Source organism: Pinus tabuliformis, chromosome 5_2 (genome assembly GCF_031772625.1).
Source record: "Pinus tabuliformis cultivar Carrire ecotype Pingquan chromosome 5_2, CPIR1, whole genome shotgun sequence".
Lineage (NCBI taxonomy): Eukaryota > Viridiplantae > Streptophyta > Pinopsida > Pinales > Pinaceae > Pinus > Pinus tabuliformis.
Window position 1 is genome coordinate 530200118 of NC_142306.1, and position 16325 is coordinate 530216442.

Consider the following 16325-nt stretch of genomic DNA (forward strand, 5'->3'; position numbering starts at 1 on the left):
TATTTTTTCTTTGAATCCCTCAATCAACACTAGTTTCATCCAAACAGTCATGTCAATCCCCAATAAGTGCTAGTTTCAGCCAAACAGTCGCGTCGATCAACGCCAGTTTCTAGCTTGACAGTCGCGCGAGACCCCTTTTCAGTGCTTGTTTCAGCCAAAAAGTCATGCCGGTTTCTGAGTTAGGAAAAAGTAGAGTTTCTCCCATTCTAGTGCTAGTGTGTGTTGACCCTCAGACTCTCTTCTTCTGCCCAGAAGTGACTAGGATGCTTTGTTTGCTGGGTTTGATTGATTGATTGGATTGAAGTTTCATTGCTTGATTTTTTGAGTTTTTTGGATGGTTTCTATGACCCTAGAGCATCTAGGTCAATTACCGTTCATTTGTTTTCTTACTCATTGTGTCAAGTTTCTGATTTTCTACTTCATTTAATCCATCTTTCAGTCGCATCATCTTCATTGCTTCATTTTCAATTGAATGAGTGAAAGAATCTCGTTTGTTATCTTATTTCAAGTGTCTCTTTTCTCTTTCCGAGCATAGATTACATTGCTTGGTTTGCCGATTGAAGCATTTATGTGTTTGGTTTGTTCTATTCAGGGAAGAAGTTGTTTTTAGTTTCATTTATCATGCTTTGGATTTGATCGATGCTTGTTTGTTCAAAATTGTAAAAATTTTCATTAAAGTGCTTTATGTGAAAGATTCATTTTGCATTTTATGAAAAGAAGAACATCATTCTAGTTTACTTAATCGAAAATATTGCATTAGCAACATTATTGAGAAGCTAGAATTGCATCATCATAGGCATGAGAAATGAAATAGGTTTTTTTTTTGCTGTTAGAGGAAGACTAAATCCATTTAGGACATGTATTAGTAAAATATTTCATTCTTTGGTTGTTGCATTGATTGTGTGTTCTCTACCCCTCAATTAATGTAAACTTTCATCGAAGACAAACATTTATTTTCTCATATAGTTGCATATAGAAATTTCCTGATGACAGCGGTAGGGCCTTGAAATTGAAAACTAATTCAAGATAAACCGTTAAAATTTATTGAATTAACCTAAGGAAGCATTGAAACTTAATGCTCACATTTAGTGTTCTGGGACGTGTTTCGGCGTCTTTAAACCTAGCTGCTGTCATTCACAATGATCTTGCATTAGATAGCAATAGCATGGACTTGTGCTCCCCATACCCTCCTGTATATAAAGGGAGACCCTTATAGGTTGCAATATTTTATCCATAGGAAGTCGAGTCTGCCTCCTTGTAAACATGATACACCAAACACAACATTTGGGGAGATTGCCTGCTTGTACTTTTCGGTTCGTCGGGAGGTATTCTGTAGTTCACGGTTACTTGGTAATCCTTTATGCCTAGAGTACCTTGAGTAGTCATTTTTTATCTTTACTAACTAAATTTGAAAAGATCATCAAGCACTTGTCCTTTTGAGCAGCCTCGTTAAATCTGAAAGTGACTAGAGTCACCTTTCCTCCTTTTCTCGACTCTTAAAACATGAAAAGGCAAAGTTTTGTTTCAGTGTCTTAAAATTAACTGCCCATGAAATATTCCTGGTTAAATTTATCTTCCTTAGTGATTCTTTAGGGTTGATTCCAATGGCAACATTTCCGGATTTTACCAGTCAAGGATTCCCCTCCGATGGGAGTCCTGGTCCTTTTCCTTCTTTTTGAAACGCTGGCACTCCTTATATGGCAACGTTGTCCCTTCCTGGGTTAACTATTGTTCTACTTGTCTGGTTATTTTCGACCTCGATGGTCCCAAGTGTCCCAACTTCTGTCCAACCATCTCCTCCACCTGAACAACACCATGTTGATTCTAAGGTTGACCTCCTACCTTCTTCACCTATTTCTTCACCCTCCTCTTCTGCTTCGCCCAGTGAAAGTTTGAAATCCAATAGCTAGGAGGCTAAGAAGAAGAAGAAGAAGAAGAAGAAGAAGAAGACGAAGAAGAAGAAGTCAGATAAGCGAGAGGCCAACCGTGCAACTATTTCTCCAAATGCACTTCCCGTCGACAAACCTTCCGATCCTTTGCAGAAGGTAAAATTCCCTTGTAGGCTATGTAAGGGTGACCATCTCCTTCGAGACTATCCTGGTATTCCTAGAGTCTTAGAGGTATGGTCTCAAAATCTAGATTGACCATCCCCATCGACCTCTGGAGATCATGTTGATGCTACACCCTCGACTAGCGATGGTAAGAAGAAAGGAAAAATTAAATTCCCTTGTAGCTTATGTGAAGGAGAGCATCTTCTTCACCTTTGTCCTCTTATGGATAAAGCTTCCAAATTTTTGGAAAACCTTACAGCTCCTCAACCCCAACTTCTTGTTGGTTATCAGAGGCTTTCCTCTAACCCTCTCCTATCTGGTAAAGAGATTGAATTGGATTCATCTCTTGCCCATCCTACTCTTCCTAAGCATGATGCTCTTGTGTTTGTTCCCAACCAACCATTGGTTGAAAATACTGTCGACTTGGCTGCGCCTTCAATTGTTCACTCTGTTCTCGAATGGAGTAGTGATCATACTACTCATGTTCTTCTTGTCTCCTCTGATTCTCATGAATCGAAGAGTGGCCCTCCCGTCCCAGTTGTTTAAGAGTCTTGCTCCTATTCCTGTAAAGCATGGGGGAAATCCTATGATACCCCCACCAAGTAGTTCTATTGTTTCTTTTGATTGGAGTCAATTGACTGCATTTTGCCTCCCATATTATGTGCCTTTCCATATTACGGTACAAGCCTATAATATGGTAGTACATGGCACTCTATTAGATGAAGGCTCGTCTATTAACATCATGTCTTCTACTACTTGGCAAGCTTTGGGATCCCCACAGCTTGTGCATGTCACTCAGAATTTGTTGGATTTCAATGGAGGAGCCAATCAACCTTTAGGGATCCTTCCAAAGTTACCTATTACTTTGGGAGGAAAGACCATCTATATAGACATGATGGTAGTCCAAGGTCCCTTAGACTTCAATCTTCTCCATGAGCGCGACTATGTTTATGTCATGGGAGCTCTTGTTTCTTTGCTCTTCCATGTGGTTTGTTTTCCACATGAAGGGAGAATAGTGACCATTGATCAATTATCATTCATCGGTCACTAGATGGCTCCAATCCTACCGTCATCCCCTATTGGTTCTCATTTGCAAGCAGTACCCTCCCTGCCACAGGTCAATTATGTGGCTACCTGTTCCGTCTCCACATCTGCTAATGATCACACAAATGGCATGGTACATTATGTATTGGGGGCATTGGAACCTGATCTGTCATTTGTACCAGTTGACATGTGTTCCTCCTAGAGCGTAGTTCTCCCATCCAGTGAGGACCTCTTAGGGGCCATGTTCTCATATGGTCCATGATCAACTATTACGAGGATAGTTCTTTTTCTATGTCAACCTCGTTAAAAAATGAAATAGTGTATGAGTATAGTTCTTTTTTCCGTGTCAACCTCGTTAAAAAATGAAACAGATTTCAAGGATAGTTTGTTTCTGTATCAACCTCGTTAATAAATGAAACAGATGTCATGAGGATAGTTCCCAATCTTGTGTCAACCTCGTTAAAAAATGAAACAAAGTGTCAAGATCCTTAAAAAATGAAACAAGGAGTCTTGAGGATAATTCTTTTACTGTGTCAACCTCGTTAAAAAATGAAACAACTTCCTTTTCCAAGTTGAGTATTTGATTAAGATCTCGTCAAATTCCAATCGAGTCTTTCCTTGATCTCGAAAGTAAAAATTCATTCCATCCACCTTTTAGCAACCAGATGTCTACTTCGGTGAATGAAATGAAGTTTAGGGGACATGTGCCTTGACTCTCATCATGCTGGGGGCATGCCATTTTTTCATCCAAGCATAGTTTTTTCATTTCAAGCTCGTGTAAACATGAAACCGAATCCAAGCATAGTTTTTCATTTCAAGTTTGTGTAAACATGAAACCAAATCCAAGCGTAGTTCCCCATGGTTCAGGCGTGTATAAAAATGAACCCATCTCCATTTTAACCCTTGTGATTTCCATTTTTATGAGCTTCTCCCGTCAGATAAGCCTTGGTTTTTTCTCCATTCCATTGCCACCATCTCTTTGGCCGATAATTCACTTTCACTTGGTTTTTTTACCATTTATTGAGGAACCGTAGAGATGAGTGGTTTTACTAGCCAGCCTCTTGACCTCTTATTTTTTGAGCAGTTCCACCATAAATGGAACCAATTGCTACCCTTTACACCACTCGTTCCTCTAGGACGAATCACCTTTAAGCTCTTTTCTGACTCGTAAAAAATGAAAATATGGCCGAGTTATTTTTCCCTTTTAGACTCGTTAAAGAAAATAAAAGTAGGGAGTCATCTTTGAGCTCTTTTTGAATCTCAAAATATGAAAAGATTGCTGAGCTCTTGTCATTTTGAACTCGTTAAAGGCTGCGAAACGTCTTTTACCCAGTATACGTTTACCCCTTTTTCGGGCTGGGATAAAACTATTTATGAAAAAGGTACCTTAGTCAAACATGAATAGGAGGTTCTCTTGAATATTGTTTTCTATCTTTTCGAGTTTAAGAGACAACTTTACGAAAGGGACCCTTGGAGTTTTATTTTCCGTGTCTTTTTCAAACTCTCTAAACATGAAAAATATTATGAGTTTCACCTTTGTTGGATTTGTTAAATATTAAACAACATAGGACTTGTCATTATGACGAGACCGAGCTTATCCTTCCTAGGGCTCATTAAAATTTACTAGGTGGGATCCATCCAAAGGATGGGCTTATATTACAAGCATATGCTATCCCCTTCAAGCTTGTGTTTCAAAAATAACCAGGGTACTTTCCAGAAATGGTGGGGGAAAATTGGAAGTATTCATCAGTTGTATTCTTCACTTGAGGCAGCGTGTCACTCTTGAACATTGACACTCATATGTTGTTCGTGTCGAATTTTGGGACATCCTCACTCTGTCACTTTCCTTCCTGGGTTTGTGTTATCCATTTTAACTTATCATCTGATCTCTGCCATGTCACCATCACCTTTGATCCTATGATGTAAAATGCTGCCAAACTCCGGATTCGTGTCATCCACATGTTCAAGAGAAGTCTTCTTGCTTATACATTGTCTGATCATTTGTCACATTCTTGGATTACTCTCATTCATTATGTTTCCCATTTCATGCCAATGATGAAGGATCCATTATGACCTTCCTTCGATGGATCGCTTCCTATCGACTTCAACTCATTATCCAGGAAGTTGATCTAGAAACTCCTTTCTAGTACCTTAGAGCTTGCATGCCTCAATGGCAAGTTCTTCACACTCGACGACAGGTTCTCATCATTTTCCCTCGATCGAGTGATTTCACAAGTGTTTGACTTCAATTCCTTATTCATACTTCGTGAATTGTATTGATATTACCTTGAGAGCCATTGACATTATGGGTGGTTTCTCTCGCGCTTGTTAACGGTTCACATCATTGGCTAGTAATCAAGTGATTTTCTAGCATGTTCGACTTTAGCACGTCTATTCACATGTTAGAATTTGTACTTTGATTGGGTCATGTTGGAGCGCAAGATGCTAGGCTTAGATCACAAAAGTCTAGGTTGCGAGGAGTGATGATTCATTCATGATTATATACATGATTCTTTAGATGGATGGTTGCGACCATGCCATGGGTATCATTTTGATCCTGCTCAGTCGAATGGCTGCGACCATACCATGGGTCTTTTCATTTTGATCCTCTCTATGCGGATGGTTATGCCCATGCCATGGATCTATTTCATATGATCCCTTTAGTTGGATGACTGCATCTATGCTGAGGATCCATGCACATGATCCTTTTCTTGATGGATAGTTGTGCCTATACCATGGATTCATGTATTGTTATATGTCTCTCATGTTTATCAAGCCTGACTACCAAATTTCAGATATGTACATGTATATTTGAGTTGCAGGTCTTCTGATGCTAGTATTCCAAGTCCTTGCTTTGTCTTAAAGATTTCAGCCATTGCTCTCAGCTTTGACTTCATACTTTAGGGGGCATCTGTTACAGAGTAATTTGTTACTCTTTTGTCACTCCCCATTCTTGATCCTGGAGAACCCTAGTAGTGACTACAGTGTTATACTTTCACCATGAAACCTATGCTCTTGCATCCCTTGAAGTTTGAAGAAAGTAGTTCCCAATCCCTTTAGAACATTTCCAGAGAATCCTTCTTAAAACCTAGTTTTTAAGATCAACGCTCTTTCCTAGTATCTCACCTGCACCGATGGCAGAGTTTTACACTGTGACCCATGCTGATCGGTGCTACTGTTATCCAAATACCCACGCAGGTCTACTTCTGGACTGTTTTTATAAAAGGAAGCAGAATTTCACGTCTAGAAACTTCTAGTCGTGATGTGTTGGATGTTCATTTGGTTGGATAAGGGACGAGAAATCCATATAAGGTTCTTTCCCCCTTAAAAGTGGACCTTCCCAAGGAGATAAGACCTTCTTCCCCCTTGAGTGGATCTCATTATTATCCTCCTCTCCCTATATAAACCACTTCCTCTTATCCTTTTTAGTTACAATACAACACATAGTGAAAATGGTGGAGAGATAGAACCAGCTGCAAAATTATGAAATCTATAGCTTTTAATAGAAGAAGATTAGTCTTAGATGAAAAAAGACTAGTCTTTGGTAGCTAAAGCATGAGGAGAGAGAGTTAGAGCTTGGAAGCCATTTCATGTCAAGCTAGAGGAGGAAAAGAGTGTTGAAAATGCTTGTAGTGTGACTTGGATACCGCAAAGGAGATCTCCAATGTCAATGATTCGGTTGTATTTCTGTTTCAATTTTATTTTAATACAACTAATGGTTTATTTCATATATTGGCTGTAATATTACATTTTATAGCTTAGAACGCCTTGACCTTTTAAGTAGATTGGATTCAATTTTATGCTATCACATTTTTTGTTGTTTCTTGCATGTTTGTTTCAGGTACTTGAATGAAAGGAACGAAAGGAAGCTAGAGAAAGGAAGAAAGATCGCCATCAAGTGGATTAGCATTATAAGAGGTAGGCCCTCTTATTCCATTCTAATCTAAGGAAATTTACATTAGATTGTCTTGTTTGTGGCTAGACCCACTCTCTTGGGCTAGAGGGATCGTCTCTGTTTGCAGAGAGGATATTCCTACACCACTTGGAAACCTATAGGACTACAAAACCTTGAGGGACTAGATTGGAAGGTCCTTTGCCTAAATAGACAAGTCCTTATTTAGTGTTCTCCACTACAGACACTGTGAACTCAGAGAGAGTGGCTTTATCATAAGGTCAGGAAGGATAGCACTAGTGGGTGCCTTAATAAATCTCGATGGATGTGGCTGGACTCTAGGGTAAGTCCAGACATTTTTAGAACCACCGCGACCGAGCCATGCTTGAGGTCCTACACAAATGACATGTAATGCAAAATGGGAGTGATCCCTTATGAAAATCACTAGATTCAAGATCGATTGTACTACTCATGAGTATGGATAAGACCTCCTTAATTAGTCTATGGGTAAAGTTGTGCTATGAGTGGCATTGCTACGAATTAAGGCATAACCTTAACCTTATAGCTTCCTTTATTTTTTTTTTTGGTAGGTAAGCACCCACGGGGGATTTGAACTAATGACCTATCATAAGGAGTACCTTAACAGTGCACCCATTCACCGTCAATCCAAAGCCCTGTGGGCACCTTATAGCTTCAATTAGATAAACCTTATTTGAAAGGTCAACAATGTGGAGGACGCTAGGGTGAACTGAATACGTGTGCTAGTCGGCAGTAGAAACCATTACCGCAACATAAGAGAATGCTAAAGGTTCATCGGGTTTTTCATAGAAAAACTTAAGTGTAGCAGGTGATGAAAAAATTTCCATCCCTGACTCTGTCACCCAAATGTAAGACTTGACGCATTAGAGAAGGGAGCCAAGATGAAGGGTTCAGGTATATGTGTTAGGTTGCCATCGTGGAGGAGTTTTGTTTGGTCGGGCATATGTTATTACATCAGGAGGGAGGACTTGAGGTGACATGTCCCAGGAATTCCTTCTCGAAACTTAAGAAGGAGATTTGTGGAGGAAGAGTTGCGAGAGTAGAGTTGGGATGACTTAGTGTGGGAAGTCGTGGCATGAATAATGCAGTGGACCAACCGTGAGTGGGGCCGCACGGGGAGGTGCAAAACCGTGCTCCATGTCAGCCCATAGTATATTTCCTAGAGCATTTACAAGAGCACGGGTTAGATGGGGAGTGGGATGACATAAGACGAGTTTCAGTGGCGAGTATGTAGGGCCGAAAATATTGTTAATGGTGCAAGCCGCTTCCATGAGTACATGTAAGCCGAAGGTGAGCCCCTGATGATTTTAAAAGTGATGGCATGTTCAAGCGTGTGAGGTGATGTATGGTTGGGACACAGTGGTAAACATGTGGTCTTGCCTCATCTCCTATTAGTACAACGTGGCCCATTTGACAGGTCATCCCGGAGGAAGAGCCTAGAGTATTTCATGGAGGTGCAAGGTGTAAGGGCCGAGGTAACGTGCCGGGGTTATAGAGGGGTTCAAGTAGTTGACAGTCTATTAATCAATATATTTATATATGATAGCCTACACACACACACACATATGGATGAATAGAATAGGCTGAATGCATAGATAGAAATATAAGTGGGGCTTGTTAGGACCAATGCTATGAGTGGGTTAACAACTATTAGGACCACATCATGTGGCAATAAAGGCTGTCTGGGCTTCCACATGGTAGAAGGAGGATGGGATGGTGGAAACTTTAAAGGGTTATAACTCTTGATCCAGAGGTCATATTGGGGTGAAAATTTATATCATCGGAATCATCTCACTGAGATGAACACAATGGTGACATCCATTTCAAGTTCTAAAGAAAAAAATAATTATTTTATCCCAGTTATCTAACCGTATAAGAGGGATTGAATTAGCAAGTGAGCACTCTCACCTTGGGTTAAGGTGGGTGTTGTTTACAGGTGGTATTAGAGCATCCAGGTTCAATAGTTGGACTGGATGGTCCCTATCATGGGCAAGTAACAACATAACTCATGCTGGAAGGCCTTATGATGATTTTTAGAAATTAACCGAACAAATGTTTAAGTGTTAAAAGTCAATCTATAGTTGTTTGATTGCATGCACAAATGATATCGTTATATTGTGATTTAGATATGAAACATGGCACTAATAGTTGGTGTTGATTGATATGTGATTGATGAATATGCAATGCAAAGGTGGTTATGCGGGTGGCTTGATGTTGATTATCATAGATATACTAACATGGCTTGTTTTGTTACAACAAAGTTCACCATGGTAGCTCCATAAATGCAAGTTCATGGTCATGATTTTGTTTATTTATTTATCTCATGATGTATCTAATAGATGTCTTGCGAGATGTATACTTTTAGGACTATGCGGGCCTATGTATTAAAAATTTGTTGATGGAATGAAACTAGATTGCTAATATAGGTTGTTTTTTAAGCTAACTTTCCATAACAGATATGCAAAAGCAGGATCGTGGGTGTAATAGATGCCATCTCTTTATTATTATTATTATGTGTCTAAAAATTATGTCGTTGAAAGCACATCACAAAAAAAAAAACAATAAAATACAAAGTAATGAGGACCAGAATGGTGCAATATAGATTTGATTAGTCACAACATGGAAATGAAGAGGCCTGATCAAATGAAGAAGAAAGATCAGTTGGCCAAGGGGGAGGGTCAAACTCTCATGATTGGTTGGATAATTTGAGGAGCCTAAGGGCTGAAGTCAAAAGCTTCAAGGCATACAAGAAAGGATGGTGAGAGTTCAAGAGAGGAAATATGATATAAATGTAGTTATTTTTCAAATCCTTTCAAATTTATAGAGACAGAGGCAACATGAGATGGGGGCTAGTTATATGGACAAGAAGAACCTTTGGGGGTCAGAAGAGAAAGTAGGTCCAGGAGGAGACATAGGTAGGAAAGTGAAGACAACATGAGGGGAGATGCACCACTGAGTACCCTATAAGGAAGAGCCAACACTTATGTGCATCAATCTGATGGATACTCTAGCTCTACTACCAGGAGGCACCATCATCACTCTCATCATCATCATCATCATCAACATAGAAGGATAGAAAATGATTATATGCCAGAGGAGCTTAAGAAAACCAAACCACCCACATTTGATGGGGAAATGAAGAAATCTAAAGATACAAAAGCCTGGTTGGTGGGCATGAGGAAAATTTTCATAATTCATTATTATTCTGAAAATATGAAAGCCAAGATTTCCACCTATAGCTTGAAAGGAAAGGAAAACATATGGTGGGATGATATGAAAAATTTTAGAGGCATAATTGAAGAAGAATTTACTTGGAGTGAATTTGAGAAATTTTTTAGGAATCAATATTTGTTCAAGTGATATTATGATAGTAAGGCAAAGGAATTTTATGAGCTCATAATGGGATAAATGTCATATGAGGAATACATCACCAATTTCCTAGAGTTGTAGAGACACGTTCCATATCTCAAGGATGAGAAGGAAAAAATACAACGGTTCATCAGTGGCTTATCTCTAGCATTCAAGGATCATATAGAGATTCTAGAATGCTAGACAATGAATGATGCCATTAATAAATTGAAACACTGCTATGAGAAGGCAAAACATTGAATAGAAATTAAAAGAAACTAGAAGGCCAAGGATAACGTTGAACATAAAAAGAAATGGACAAAGAAATCCACAAATAAAAATGAGATTAAGCACCCAATTGCTATAAATCGGTTCCAGCAGAAACTCAACCAAGCTATTAAGGGAAATATGTAGAAGCCAACAACATTGCGTTGAAAATATGAATTTAAAGAACCACTAAAATGTTGGATGTGTGGTGAAAACTATTGGAAAATGGATTTCCCACTCCAATGAAACACTGGATTTTTTTTTTTTTTTATAATGCTCAGGAAGCTCGTACAGTGGGTGATGTAGCTTAAAATTTACCTAGAATTTCGTAGCAGTGGAAAACTTCGAGGAAGACCACCAATCATCCATAATTGATAAGGAAGGTAAGTTGTATAATCAATTTGTTTCCATTTTAATTGATCCTGGTTCTAACTATAATTATGTTAGTTCAGAGCTTATGGAAAAATGCAATATGGCCCAGGAATTGTAGACATAACCATGGCTAGTTCAATTAGCAACAAGAATGAAGAGAAGAGTGAGCCATTGGGTTATATAATGTGTGATTGAGATTCAAGGAATGCTAATGACAACACACCTAACACATGTTACCTTTGGGGGTGTACAACATATTATTGGGTAAGGATTGGTTATATAAGCACCATACAAAAGTTGATTATTATGAGAAGGAAATTGTGTGCCTAAATGAAGAGGGAAGGAAAATAATATTGCAAGGGAAGAAAAATGTCATCTTGGTTAGGCAAATTATAGCCATGCAGGCCAAGCACAACTACTAGAAGGGTTGTCATTTGTTTGTTGTGCAAATTACTAGTGATGAAAAGTCTCATAGCCACATTGAAAAGGAAGAAAGTGAAATACTACAAAGGTATCTCGTGTTGCGACAATTCATAGATGTGTTTCCAGAGGATATTACTAGATTTCCTCCTCAAAGAGAGGTGTACTTCTTGATTGAGTTGGTTCCTAGAGCTACACCAACATTTAAGGCACCATATCAGATGAGTATGCCAACACTAATTGAGTTGAAGCTACAACTTAAAGAAATGATACATAAAGGCTACATTCGGCCAAGTGTTTCACCATGGGGAGTTCTAGTATTGTTTGTAAAGAAAAAAGATGGGAGACTTGGGCTCTATATTGACTACATATAGTTAATTAATGCGACCATCAAGAACCGATATCTGTTGACACATATTGGCGAATTATTTGACCAGTTGATAGGAGTAACCGTGTTCTCCAAGATTGATTTGAGGTCTGGGTATCGTTAAGTGCGCATCAAAGAAGAGGACACCCACAAAATTACTTTTAGGATAATATATGGGCACTATGAGTTTGTAGTGGTACCCATTGGGATTACTAATGCCATTGCCACATTCATGTATTTAATGAATAATGTGTTACGTCCTTACTTGGATAAGTTTATGATTGTATTTGTTGATAACATATTGGTATATTTGAAGAACAAAGAAGAGCATGATAAGCACCTGGATACAATAGTACAGTTGTTGAGGGAACACAAGCTCTAACAAACCTCAACAAATGTGACTTTTTTTAGTCATAGATACATTATTTTGGTTCATTGTCTCCAAGGAGGGGAAATCTGTTGACCTAGAAAATATCAAGGCCATAATGGAGTGGCTAACAATGAAGAATGTGGATGAGGTCCAATCATTCATGGGATTGGCAAGTTACTACAGGAGATTCATCTGAAACTTCTCCAAGATAGGCCATCCTATCATATCCATGCAAAGAAAAGGAAATAAATTTGAATGGATAACTGAGTGTGCAACAAGCTTCGAGCAATTGAAACAATTGCTCGCAAACACACCAGTGTTAAGGATTGCCAATCCTGATAAGGATTTTGTGGTATACATAGATTCCTGCAAGGAAGGGCTTGATGAAGTCTTGATGTAGGAAGGACAAGTAGTTTTCTATGAGTCAAGGAAATTAAATGAACATGAGGTAAATTACATGACTCATGATATAGAGTTGGTTGCCATCACTCATGCATTAAAGATGTAGAGACGTTACCTCCTCGGCATAAAATTTACACTTATGACAAATCATAGTGGACTCAAATATTTATTCGTTCAACTCAAGTTGAATGCAAGACATGCTAGATGGTTAAATATACTCAGTGAGTTTTAATTTGAAATCAAGCACATAAAAGGCAAAGAGAACAAGTTCGTTGATGCGCCTAGAAAAATGATTCAACTGAATCTTCTAGAAGCCCTAAGCTCTTATGAAGTGGACCTAGTTGAAAGGGTTAAAAAATGCAGGACAACATGATGAAAAATACCAGTAAATGAACGAGAAGTTTCAACAAGATGGTGAAGATGAAGAGTGTCATCTCACAGGTGATGGTCTAATCAGATTCAAGAATAGAATATATGTACCAAATAGTGATGATTTGAAGAGGCTCATCATGAGAGAATTCCATGACAAACCATATTTAGGCCATCATAGATACCAAAAGACTCTCACAACCATTAATTTTTTTTATTATTGGCCAAATTTGAATAAATAAGTGGTTAATTTTGTTTCTAAATGCATAGAATTCCAACAAGTAAAAGATGAATGAAAACATACAACAAGTTTAGTGCATCTCATTCCCATTTCATAATGGAAGTGGGAGGTGATCTCCATGGATTTCATTTTAGGCTTACCAAGGACCTCTAGACAACATGATGCAATTATGGTGGTGATTGAAAATTTGAGCAAGGTGGCTCATTTTGTGGTGGTTAAATCCATCAACTAGTGAGGTGGCTCAAATTTTCATAAATGTGATTGTGAGGTTACATGGTGTCCCCAAGAAGATAATCTTAGATAGGGATGCCAAGTTCACATGAAGGTTTTGGAAGGAACCATTTGTAGGCTTGGGGATAAAGTTAGCCTTTAGTATATCTTATCATTCACAAACAGATCGACAAATAAAAGGGTAAACCAAATCCTTGAAGACATGTTGAGGATATACATAATGAAACAACGAAAGAAGTGGGAAGAGTATCTTCCACTTGTAGAATTTGCATAAAATAATGGCTAACAAGAGTGCTTGAATATGAGCCCATTTGAGGCATTATATGGAAGGAGTTGCAATACTCCTATCAGCTGGAGTGATCCAGTAAGCAGGGTCCTTATCGGGCTTGATATGCTCAAAGAAATGGAGCAACAAATATAGGTCATCAAACATATTTTGAAGGTGGAACATGATATGCATAAAAGATATGCAGGCTAGCATAAGGTGCATAAAGAGGTCCAATTTGGGGAGCACGTTTATTTCCAGATAAATCCCAAGAAAAGTTCCTTGAGGATTAGGTCATGTGCCAAGCTGGCACCATGGTATTGTGGGCCATTTGAAATCCTTGAAAGGATTGGGCCAATGGCTTATAGGGTAGCCATTAAAGAAATTTTGAAGTCTAAAATGGGCCTCAAAACAAAAATGTACAAGCAAAATAAAATTTCTAAGAACCAATAGGATTCAATATGATGATGTCAACCATGGGGGATGGTTCACCATTTTTGGAGTAAAAAAGTTAAAAGATTAAAAAAAAGTACTTTTTTTTTCCAACTGGTATTTTCAACTTATCTCCCTATGATTTTACTCAAATTCCGAGCAATAACACTTTTTGGATGTTGAATTTGATTCCTCATCCAAGGAGTACCCATGTTGCATACTATCGATGGACCTTGCTACACGAAAAATGAGAAATACATGGAAAACATGATTGCAATCACATTTTTTCATTTATTTCTCATTTTTTATGTAGTAGGGTCCATCAGAAGTATGTAACATGGATATTCCTTGGATGAGAAATTAAATTCTGCATCCAACGAGTGATCCAAATAAAAATTTGAGTAAAAACATAGGGAGATAAGTTGAAAATACGAGTTGAAAAAACTATTCTCTTCTATCCCTCTAAAATTTGATGATGTAATCTAATATTATTTTATTATTTCCACTATTATTTTATAATATTCCTTAGGAGACCCATTTTAGACCTAAAAAATTCTACTTCTTACCTCGATCAGTTAAAGTCCATGATGTTTTCCATGTTTCTTTACTTAAAAGATATGTACAAGATTCTAATCATGTGATTGATTGGTTTGTGCTACAGGTGGAACCAGAGGGAGAGTTCCAGCCAGAGCCCCTAGGTGTCCTAGATCGGAGGAGCATCACACTCTAAAATCAAGTAATAGAGAAAGTCAAAGTGTAGTAGAGGCACTTTGAGCCCGAGGAAGTCACATGGGAAATGGATGACTCAATGAAGGAAGCATATCCTTTTTTGTTTACTGGTTGAAGCAATGTATATATGTTTTTAAATACTGTACAGAGTTGTACATATAAAACTCCAGAAAACAATATGTGTATTTATTTTATTTCCCGTATTATATATGGATATGTGTGTGTGTGTGGTGGTTGGGGGGGGGGAAGAGAACACCGAGGATGGTGTTCCCCTAAGGGGGAGGGGTTTGTGACAACCCCAATTGCTTAACCTAATTTTTCAATGTAAATATTCTCATAAAGGAACTATGGGCTAAGTGAGGGACACAAATTCTAGAGATTGGGTGGTTACTTGATTAAGATGTTCAGTTTTCTTGTTGCAAGAGGAATTGGACTCTTTTGGGACAACCATTGGAGGCTAGTTATGCTTTTAATAACACTGATGCTCTTGATTTATGGACTGCAAATGAGTACATAGGCCCATATTTCTTGGGGAAAGAAACAATGAAATGAAGGGGCAAAAATTAGTGAAGAACATAGTCAGCAATATATCAGACAAGTTCTAGCAGAGAAGACCCACCATGGATGACAACGCATAGGGAGAGAACGCTTATCCAGGGGACACAAAGCCTCAATTCGAGTTTTTCTTTTTGGGAATACTTTAGAGAAAAAGGAGGAGAAAACAAGGGGGGAAATTGAGAATGCTCGGGAGGATTGGTAGCATGAAAAAGAAAGGATTAGTGAGACATAGAAGAGAGTGGGATAAGCAATGGAAGATTTCCTATGCACTAGTACACGGAGGAAGATCTTATTAACAGTGAAGTGTAACAACGAAGGCACTTCTGGTTTTTTCCAGGGCCCTTGAAGGAGCTGTCTTATTTTTTTTGGTTGAGAAATAGGGGTACAGGAGGAGCCTCTCTAGGTGAGGGTAAATCTCAAGACACCCAAGGGGCTGGAAGGTGGAGATGGGTTTTCTCTATAGTCTCTTGACAACATGGGTATAGGTTAAGCCCTTGGAATCCTGGTAGAAGGTTTTGGAGTCTCCTTTACTTGTTTCATTTTGTTTTACAGTGGATTCTTGAGTCCCCTTAATACTTGGAATCACTATGTGATATGTTTAGGGTGGAGGTTAAGCCTCTCTATTCCTTGGAGCTCATTAGCTATTAAAGAACAAGAGGGGATAGTCCTCTCGATTCCTTGAAGACTTGTTGATTGCTATTTGGATGGTGGGCAAAGGTAGGAGGACTTTGGAGTCCCTGTTTCAACCAACAATTGGTAAACAATCCCTTAAGAAATCCATCTCAATCTCTGGAATCTGACTCAGGGGTGATAGCTATAAGAGGGAGATGGATAAGTGTTCCATGGATAAGTGTTCCTTATGTATATTTCCTGATAATGAAGGGTGATACATTTTTGATTTGAAATGTTTTTGTTGTGTGAAATGTGT